The sequence below is a fragment of the Podarcis gaigeae genome (assembly GCF_964106915.1).
Source record: "Podarcis gaigeae genome assembly, chromosome: 8".
In the NCBI taxonomy this organism is placed as follows: domain Eukaryota; kingdom Metazoa; phylum Chordata; class Lepidosauria; order Squamata; family Lacertidae; genus Podarcis; species Podarcis gaigeae.
Genome location: NC_139684.1, coordinates 15,599,844 through 15,609,841, shown reverse-complemented (window position 1 = coordinate 15,609,841; position 9,998 = coordinate 15,599,844).

Here is a 9,998-nt window from a genome sequence, read left to right as displayed (position 1 = left end):
GAAAACTTAGTGATTTGGAGACTTGGACAGAAGTTGAACAAATATGAAAGATTTTTTTTTATAGAACAAATTTTTTAAAGAAAGGATATGTCAGGAGATAATGTTCTTTCAAGAAAGAGTTATTTAATATCTGTACTAAATCTAACAAATTTTACAGACTTCTAATAAGGTAGTAAACCCACAGCTTATATTCAGGCCTATATTGGGTTCTTATAACAACAGGTAGATATTACAGGGGAGTATACTAGATGGCAAATGATTAGCTTATTTCCAGTTACTTTAGTTCCTCAACTTGTTTGCATAGGTGTTACAGCAGAATACTTTGGTTCTTAAACAAGGTGGTACTTTCTATCCGTCACCCAGCCTTTTAACAATCACACTCTTGATGTGCTCCTAGCAGTATAACGGACCCAGAGGATCAGCACACCACTCTTAACTGGATTGGGAGTCTTCTCTACCTAGGAGATCACTCCCCTCGTGACTGGATATAAGGAAATTGTATCCTCACGGCTTCTATTTCCCTTTGCTCAAACTCAGCCCTCTAGTTAGCTCCTGTCTGAATACTCTCCTAGGACACTGCATACTGTCCTTCAGAGACTCCTTTCTCTAACCTTATTTTCTTCGGAGTGGAAGTCTCTACCCAGAACCAACTCTCTCTCCCTAACCTAATCCTTTTCTCCCCTCTCAAATCAAGCCCTATCTGAAGATCCTCTCAGAAACTGCTCTCTCTTTTTCCTCTCCTTCCACCAGTGCTGCTCCACCACCAAACACTCTGGGGGTGTTTTGGTAGCCAGTCAGAGACAGGCTCTGTCTTTTCTACCCTTTTTGATAGGTCTTGCCCCATTGAAGGGGTTGCAAGGACTGAAGAACCCCGCCTTCCAACCGCTCTCTCAGGCTCCTCCCCAGATCTCTTCCCCACCAGCCTAAGGCTCTGACATCTTGGTCTCATGGCTCCTTCCTCTTCATTACTCTATGTGTTCTAGGAGACCAAAGATGAGGAGACCTGGTCACAGCAGGAAGGGGAGATTCCCTGACAAGGAGGTATAAGAGGGTGGAGCAAAAACTGACAAGGCAAAGAAGGCTCAGGTTGCTTGGGAACGACCCAGGAGAGGAGGAGACTTAGCAAGTCATGAGAAGGCAGGGACCTTCAGTCATCGCAAGTGCCTCATTAGAGCAAGACCTACTGGGAAGAGTTGTTGTGCTCACTATGTCTGGGCTATTCTGTTTTCTTTGAAGAAAGAGTTGACTTCACTGACACCTTGTGAGTTATTGCTGACCGGCTTCCAGATCCTGCCTTGACAGTATATATAGTTTCCCTCAGAGTAGAACTACTATAATAAATAAATAAATAAATAAATAAATAAATAAATAAATACTTGGAATTACTTCCCCTAAATAAGTAATGTCCATTCATTTCAAGGGGTCAACGTATGACTAAGTTTGGACACACACCCCAATCCTTTTTGCCACTCACAATCTTCTCTGTTTGGCTCCAGGGCAAGCATCATGGCTGAATATGTCGTAGGGCTACAAAGAGCCAGTAACACCCCCCCCCCCATAAACACACACACACAATGCATTTTGTGGTATTCTGTATCCTGCCTTCCCCAGCCGAAGTTGGGCTCAGGACGGCTAACATCAGATACATAACATTGGTATAAAATCAAACAATAAGTGCTCCGCTGAATTGAAATTTCAGCCTTCACAACATAGGAAAAAGGCCAAGTAAACAGCTATTTTTGTGGAGAAGGGTCAAGATATTAACTGATATGCATGAAATTTCATATACAGTGGTACCTCAGGTTAAGTACTTAATTCGTTCCGGAGGTCTGTTCTTAACCTGAAACTGTTCTTAACCTGAAGCACCACTTTAGCTAATGGGGCCTCCTGCCGCCTCCGTGCTGCCAGAGCACTATTTCTGTTCTCATCCTGAAGCAAAATTCTTAACCCGAGGTACTATTTTTGGGTTAGCAGAGTCTGTAATCTGAAGCGTATGTAACCTGAAGCGTATGTAACCCAAGGTACCACTGTATAGCTATATAATCCCTAGTGTAGTAAGATAAGACCTTGGAGCAGGCATTTTTTAAAAAAGCGTTTTTTATTAACTGCCCTAGTAGGGCAGTAATTGTTCCTTGATAATTTGTCATCCCCCACCTTGACGGAACCTGGGACGACCCGCCCCCCCACCCCCTTCCTATGCCCCTTGCTTCTAACTTAGGTAAAAGGTAAATGTAAAGGACCCCTGGACGGTTAAGTCCAGTGAAAGGCGACTATGGGGTTGCGGCGCTCATCTCATTTTCAGGCAGAGGGAGCTGGCGTTTGTCCACAGACAGCTTTCCGGGTCATGTGGCCAGCAGGACAAAAGCGCTTCTGGCACAACAGAACACCATGACAGAAACCAGAGCTCATGGAAATACCATTTACCTTCCTGCCACAGTGGTACCTATTTATCTACTTGCATTGACGTGCTTTCAAACTGCTAGGTTGGCAGGAGCTGGGACAGAGCAATAGGAGCTCACTCCATTGCGGGGATTCAAACTGCCAATCTTCCGATTGGCAAGCCCAAGAGGCTCAGTTGGTTAGACCTGCGTCCCTTCGCTTCTAATTTATAAGCAATCAGGGGCTGGCTTTGTCTCTCATGGGCTCTGGCTCTGCTTGTCATTGACTCTGGACCCACCTGCTGTGGTTTCCTTGCCTCCTGCCCTGTCAGCCTGAATCAGCACTGCTCACAGGTTGCCATGTGGTCAGGATTAATTTGTGAATGGAACAAGGCTCAAGGCTTTGGAGGAAGATCTCACAATGTTAGCTCTCACACATTTTTATTTTGATGGTGTGCATTGCAGGAAAAGTAGAAACAGGAGATACATGAAATGTAATTGAAAGTACACCCATCAATTATGCAAAGCTTTTTTGCTGCTGACAAAATTGAAGAATGTTTCATTATTTGCATTACACTTGTGTTCCATTCAATTATCATCAAGGTCAGGATTGTACAGAAATGAGCATGTACCCAGGGGACTAGCTTCCTTCATTTAGTGTCTGTGCATGTTCAAGAAATATCTCCCACCCCCTGAAAAGCTACAGTTAACCTGAATCAACAAGACTTAAGAGCCTTACGTACGTAGGTGGTATAATAGCTGGTCGGGTGTCCAGTAGAGGAGAGAGGCTGAAACTGATCACTAGATCAAACTGAGATCCTGTAACTTAGGTTCAAGTGCCAACAAGGAAATGACATGAAAACATAAAAGTCATTTAAAGGTTTCCCGCTGTTGTGGTAATTATTCAATTATTCATTTTGATCATTGGTTATATGTAAAAAATGTTTCATTATCTGCATTGCATTTGAGTTACATGCAACTATATACAGTATAAGGGAAGAAATGGAGGCAGTGAGAGATTTTACTTTCTTGGGTTCCATGATCACTGCAGATGGTTGTCATGAAATTAAAAGACCCCTGCTTCTTGGGAGAAAAGCAATGACAAACCTAGACAGCAACTTTAAAAGCAGAGGCATCACCTTGCCAACAAAGGTCCATATAGTTTAAGCTATGGTTTTCCCAGTAGTGATGTATGGAGGTGAGAGCTGGACCATAAAGAAGGCTGATCGCCGAAGAATTGATGCTTTTGAATTATGGTGCTGGAGGAGACTCTTGAGAGTCCCATGGACTGCAAGAAGATAAAACCGAACCATTCTTAAGGAAATCAGCCCTGAGTACTCACTGGAAGGACAGATTCTGAAGCTGAGGCTCCAATACTTTGGCCACCTCATGAGAAGAGAAGACTCCCTGGAAAAGACCCTGATGTTGGGAAAGATGAAGGGCACAAGGAGAAGGGGACGACAGAGGACGAGATAGTTGGACAGTGTTCTTGAAGCTACCAAGCTACCAGCATGAGTTTGACCAAACTGTGGGAGGCAGTGGAAGACAGGAGTGCCTGGCATGCTCTGGTCCATGGGGTTCTGAGGACTCAGACACGACTAAATGACTAAACCACAAAATATGAAAGATAGAGTGTCCTATGTAGGATTCTACAGAAATAAGCACACACATAGGTGAATATTAAGCCACTCCCATTAAGCCCCTCTTTCCACCACTACTGTGATATTGGGGGTGCAGGTTACACAGCTCTGACTATGCCCATCCATTTCTTGAGTGGGTTCCAAGGTCAGCCCGGTAGAGTCAGTTGAGATGTGCTGCAGTGGGGGCTTGCTTCATGATAACATAGTCTAGAAGAATTAAGAGCCTCAGATGTATGGGTTGTGTAATAGTTGATGGAGGGTCCGATGGAGGAGAGAGGTTGGAACTGATCTGTAGTTCAATTGGAGATTCTGCAATCCTGGTCAAATTGCTCAGGATTTACCCTAAGGATTGCCTGATTCCACAGGCTTTTCTGCTTCTGGACAAGTAGTGACCATACCACTCACATACATCCGGTAGATTTCAGCAACATTCTCTGCAATACGCTTGTTAGGATTCTTCCAGATATCCTTCAACTGTTTGTAGAATGAAGAAGGGAGATGAAGACCTAACAGCTACAACAGTGGCTTTTGAATCCTTCTGACATTGACTTGCCTGCTAGAGATCCCATCCCCTGAAGCCCTTTAAAATTGCATTGGGAAGGTGAGTTTTTTAGGTCAAGAATAGTTCTCAAGGGGCTGTATCCAATGCTGTAAGCAAATCAGGAGAGGCTACTGCAGCAGCACAAAGCATTTCCCCATAACCTTTGTCTACCTTCAGCCACCCCCCCATTTGCCAGCTTCTTAACTACAACCCCCCTACCTACCAAGATTTTGCAGGGGGTAGGGTGGACTCTGCATGTATTGGCTCTGGCTCCACTTTCTGTTGGCCTTCCTGCCTTCTGCTCCATTAGTCACAATGAGCACCAGCCACATACACAACTCAAGGAGTTGTGGCACAGTCTTTCTATAATTATTGAGGATGTGTTAGCAGAACGGATCATTTGTGGATTTCACTGCTTTGTAATCCCCAGACACAGCTGACTGAACTGTAAGCATATAAAAAGAATGTTTACTTACATAGCCTTGTACAAGATTGATCAGAAACAATAGTGTAAATCAAGACAGGCAAAAACTAGTTACTAAATTGCAAAACACATTGTTGAAGATCAAAATAGACCTTCTTGCTCAGGAGAGCAAAAGATATGCATCCTATCTGCTCGTCAGGAAGGTGCTTAGGCAGGAAGAAAGTACATAGGATAATCTGCTTTGCAAGAAATTCCCTCCATTTTCCCTCTGTGAAATGACCTCACAGAGTTCTCTCTAGAAATTTTCTACTAACCCATGGTCATCTAGGAAAAATGAAATTTTATATTTGGCCGCAACATCATTTTCCCATGCTCAGCAGGGTGCAGGATGGGCTCTGCCTGCCATTGTTTCCCTCTATTGTTGGCCTTCTGCCCCTCCTCTCTCCCCTCCTCTCTCTTTTGCAAAACCTAGGTCACTTCTATGCGTACTTATGTGTTTGTGTGTGCGCACATGCTTTTATATATAGTTTTCTTCAGAGTAGACCCACTGGAATCACTCGTGCAAAATAATTAATGTCAATTAATTTCAGCGGGTCTATTCTGAGTATAACCAACTTTGGATACAACCCAGACTGCTTTCTGCCATAACAATCTTATCTCTTTGGCTTCAGGACAAAAATCATTGTTGAATATGTTGTGGTGCTTCAGAGAGCCACTACCATCCTTCCCCAAGTACACACATATAAGGCATCTAGGGTTACTTCTACTCACAGCTGTCAAAATTTCCTCGATTAACTTCTCCTTGAGCTCGTCACTGAGATTGTATCCATCCAATTCGAGCTTCGTATTGATTATTTTCGTCACAAACTTCTTGGCCTTATTCCTGGCCCACTTCTTTATCAATCATGCCACCCTCAGATCTGGAGATTTGCCCAGCTGCATATTTTGAATGGCACCTTCTACCTCCTGTTCTGTAATTTTATAATTCAACATTAACTTATTTTCTTGAGAGATTTTTTGTAATCCATTTGTTTTTAAAAATTGGTCTATATCAAACTCTTTCTGTGGCCCTTGTGTATATAACTGTTTAAAATACCTCTGGAAGCATTTTCTAATTTCCACTGGATTCTGAATGTTCTTTCCTTCCACTTCCAAATTGGTAATGGTATTGAGCTTTTGTCTTTTTTTTCATTTGCCAGGCTAACAATTTTCCACATTTATTAGCCGATTCGAATGTCCTTTGTCTCATTTGTTTGATTTTCCATTCAATTTCCTGATTCATCATCTTCATATATTGCACTTGATATAACTTTATATCTCTCAGAATCTCTTGTGACTTTGGTTTCGCTCAGTTTCTTCTCACCCTCTTTTATTTTTTCCAAAATTTTGTCTTTTTTCTCATTTTGAACTCTCTTCTTTATTGCATTCTGTTGGATCAGAAACCCCCTCATAACTGCTTTACTTGCCTCCCAGATTACTCTTTTTTCAATATTGGTATTCAAATTTATCTCAAAGTAGTCTCTCAAGGTTTTGGGGGCCTTCTTGATAACCTCTTGATCTCTAAACAAGGTGTCATTCATCCTCCATCTGAAGGAACCGGTTGGTGTTAGTTTCATCTCCATTTTCACAGCATTATGGTCGGAGCAAGTTTTAGGGCAAATTTCCACTTTTCGAGTCTTAGGTGCCAGTCCTCTAGTTATCCAGATTTGGTCAATTGTTGTCCATGTCATTTTGGCTTCAGAAAAGAAGGTTCCCTCTCTACCCAAGGACTTTTTAGTTCTCCAAATGTCAATCAAATCCATATTGTCAGTCAGTTCAAAAAAAGTTTTGGGTAGTCTGCCATCTTTTGTAACTACCTGTCTCTGCGACTTATCCATATTTGTAGATACCACTCTGTTCATATCTCCCATCATGATAATGTTGTAGTCCATGTAGTCTAACAATGTGTCATGCAACTTCTTAAAAAAATCAGATTTCCCCTCATTCGGTGCATATACTCCTACTATCAAAAAATGTTCTTCTTGTGTTTGAATTTCGATTGCCACAAATCTTCCTTGGTCATCATTAAAAACAAATTTCGGTGATAGGCTCTCTTTTGCATAAATAACTACTACTCTCTTTTTAACCTTGTCCAGTGAAATAAACTCTTGGCCCAATCTTTTATTAATCAATACTTTCCTGTGTAGCCTTATCACATGTGTTTCATGTAAACAAATCAAGTCCAGTTGTTCCTTTTTCAATAAATGAAAGACTTTCTTCCTTTTCTCCGGGGAGTTAAAACCATGAATGTTCCAACTTAATAGTTGCAGAGACATGGTGTATTTATTTTGCTTTTCCTCCAACTGCTCCCAATAATTGCTCTTGATCTGATGGTGGTATCACTTTCTCTAGCTTGTCCAGTCCCAAAGGTGGTGATACTATAATATTCCTGGTTTTAAAACTCTTGGCTCTTCTTCAGCTTCTTTTTGCAGGTCTTCTTCATGTTCTCTCAGAATTTTTTCTTTATCTTCCACTGATCTTATTTTAAACTTTTTCCCTTTAAAGGTAAAAGATAGGCCTTGGGGGAATTCCCACCTAAAAATGGTTCTGTTTCCTCTCAGCAGGGCCACCAAGTCTCCGTAGTTAGACTTAAGGTCCGAAAGATGTTTCGGAATGTCCTTAAATATCTCCACTCTTGATTCGTTTATTTCCAAGGTCTTCTGGAAGTGCAGACTCAGTATTTTGTCTCTCTCCTCTTTTGATCGGAGGGTAATCAAACAGTCTCTCACCCTGTTCTTTCTCCCTCCTCCTCTTCCAAGTCTAAAAGCACTTACTATCTTAAAATCTTGTTTATCATCCAGGTTCCAAAAGCCTGCAAATTCCTGTGTTAGAAAATCACTTAGGCTTGAGCTGTCTTTTCAAGTTCAGGTACCGCCCTGATCCTCAGATTAGTCTGTTTCTCCTTCAGTTCAATCATAGACAAAAGCGACTGGTGGTCCCCAAGCTGTTTACATATCGGTGTTATCTTTTCCTCTACAACCGCTGCTTTTTCCTTTGCTTCCTCAGCTGTCTTTTGATTTGAAGTAGATTCTTGCAGCAGTTTTTCAATGGATTCTGTATTTGAATTCACCTTCTGCCCCACGTTGTTGATGCTAGTAGTATTTTGGTCAATTTTAGTTGTTGCTTCAGTAACTTGTTTGCTTAATTTTTCCAAGGTTTCATAAATTTTACTTAATACTGAAGTAAATCCCTCTTCAGAAGTCATTCCTTTTGACCCAGCTTGTACAAGATCTTCCCCTTGTGGTGCAGGAGGGCCGGATGCAGATGCTCTACGCTGCTGCAATGCTGCACTGGCCTGCTGCAGTCTAACCTTGCCCGATCTTGTAGTTTTTTCCTCCATAACACTTTATCTGGGACTCAAGGTCAGTCCCACGGCCAAGGCTTGTTTTGCAGTGGAAATTTCCCTGGCTAGTTAGAAGTGGAAAATTCCCCAACTAGTTGTAACAATTTCAGTGTTCCTCTAGGGGGACACAGTAACAGTCAATGATATTGCAATAGAGTGTCTTTTCCAACTTTTCCAAAGTCCCCCCTTCAACAAAATAAGCAACAATTTCAAGTCCAAAGAAGCCCTACACAAAGTATCTCGCTTGCAGAGTTAACTGTGAAAAAGTTACATTGTCCATAAAATAGTGCGACTCTCAATACTGCAGTTCTAATAGTCCTGGCAATCCGTTCCCAAGGATTAAGTCTTGGTCTTTATTCCCTTTTCTCTCCTTTTCTTTTTTTTGCAGACAAAAAAAAATACTTTCCCCTCTTCCCTCCCCTCTCCTGCAATTCAGGGAGGGAATTCTTTTGATTTGACGTTTGGATTTAAGTCTTTTTAACGCAACTCTCCAGGTCTTAGCTTAGACAGTCTTTGCTTTGATCTGTATACAGAAAGCGGAAGGCGGACTTCCTGTTTACGCCTTCCCGCTTCAGTGCCAAATAAATCCTTTTTTTTTTCTTAATCCCCAATCTTTAAACTTGACCTACTCACAGGTAGTTGGTTAATAGCCGAATTGTCACAGGAAAAAGGTCAGCGCTCTCCGGCAACAGCTGTGCGGCTTCACTCCACGGAAGAAGCAGTTGACTCTCAGCACCGCCCCAGACTCCCCGTTTCGCTCGGAGCCCCTTGCAGGGTTCCCTCGCAGATTGGGGGGGCGCTAAAGGTGCCCGCCGAGTCCCACAGTCACAGGCTTCACACGCCTGTGATTTTTGAAGGGGTCCCTGCTTCGCCGTAGCGGCAAGACCCGATTTCCACGGAGCTACTCCCTCAAGACTAGAGGGAATCCGCCATTGCCGATGGCGCCACCTCCGGAAGTCTCTCAGTGAGGCTTATCACCTTGTTGCTGTTCCAATCTCCAGGCTGCTCAGTGATTTCTGCACAATGTATTTAAGAGGTACATTAACTTTCCAGCAGAGTCATTACAGAGTACACAACTGTGTTGCATGGACAGTGTGTGAGTTCTTCCTCATCCAGTCCTGCCAGCTTTTTTGGAATTTCATATCTTTCAGATTTTGTTTCCCTCTTTCATCAAACGCTGAGCTGAACATTTTAAATTTTCCCAGCATCAACTGCCGAACAATATCAACAGTCACTGGGACAGCCAAAGATACCTTTGCCATACTCAGTGTTTTACTGCTATTAATAACTCAGTCTCTTTATAAGTCCCAACCCTGCCTTAAGATTTCCACCTTAAGATCACAGTCAAAACAATATTATTTCTCATGGAGGAAGTAATGGTTGAATTATTTCAGTTTCTCAGTGAATTTTTTTTAAAAAAAGAAAAATAATTTTTTTTTCACTGAGAATTCCCTTGTTTATTTAATCTTTTTTGTCAACCATAAATCAGGCTTTCCCCTCTACCATAAACACTTTAACAACCAGTTTTCCCTCTCTTCATTGTAAAGACCGAAAGGAGACCAAAAACATTTGCATTATATTTAATTATACCAAGGGCATGGTTTCACATGTAGGATTGTAGAGAAATGATTGT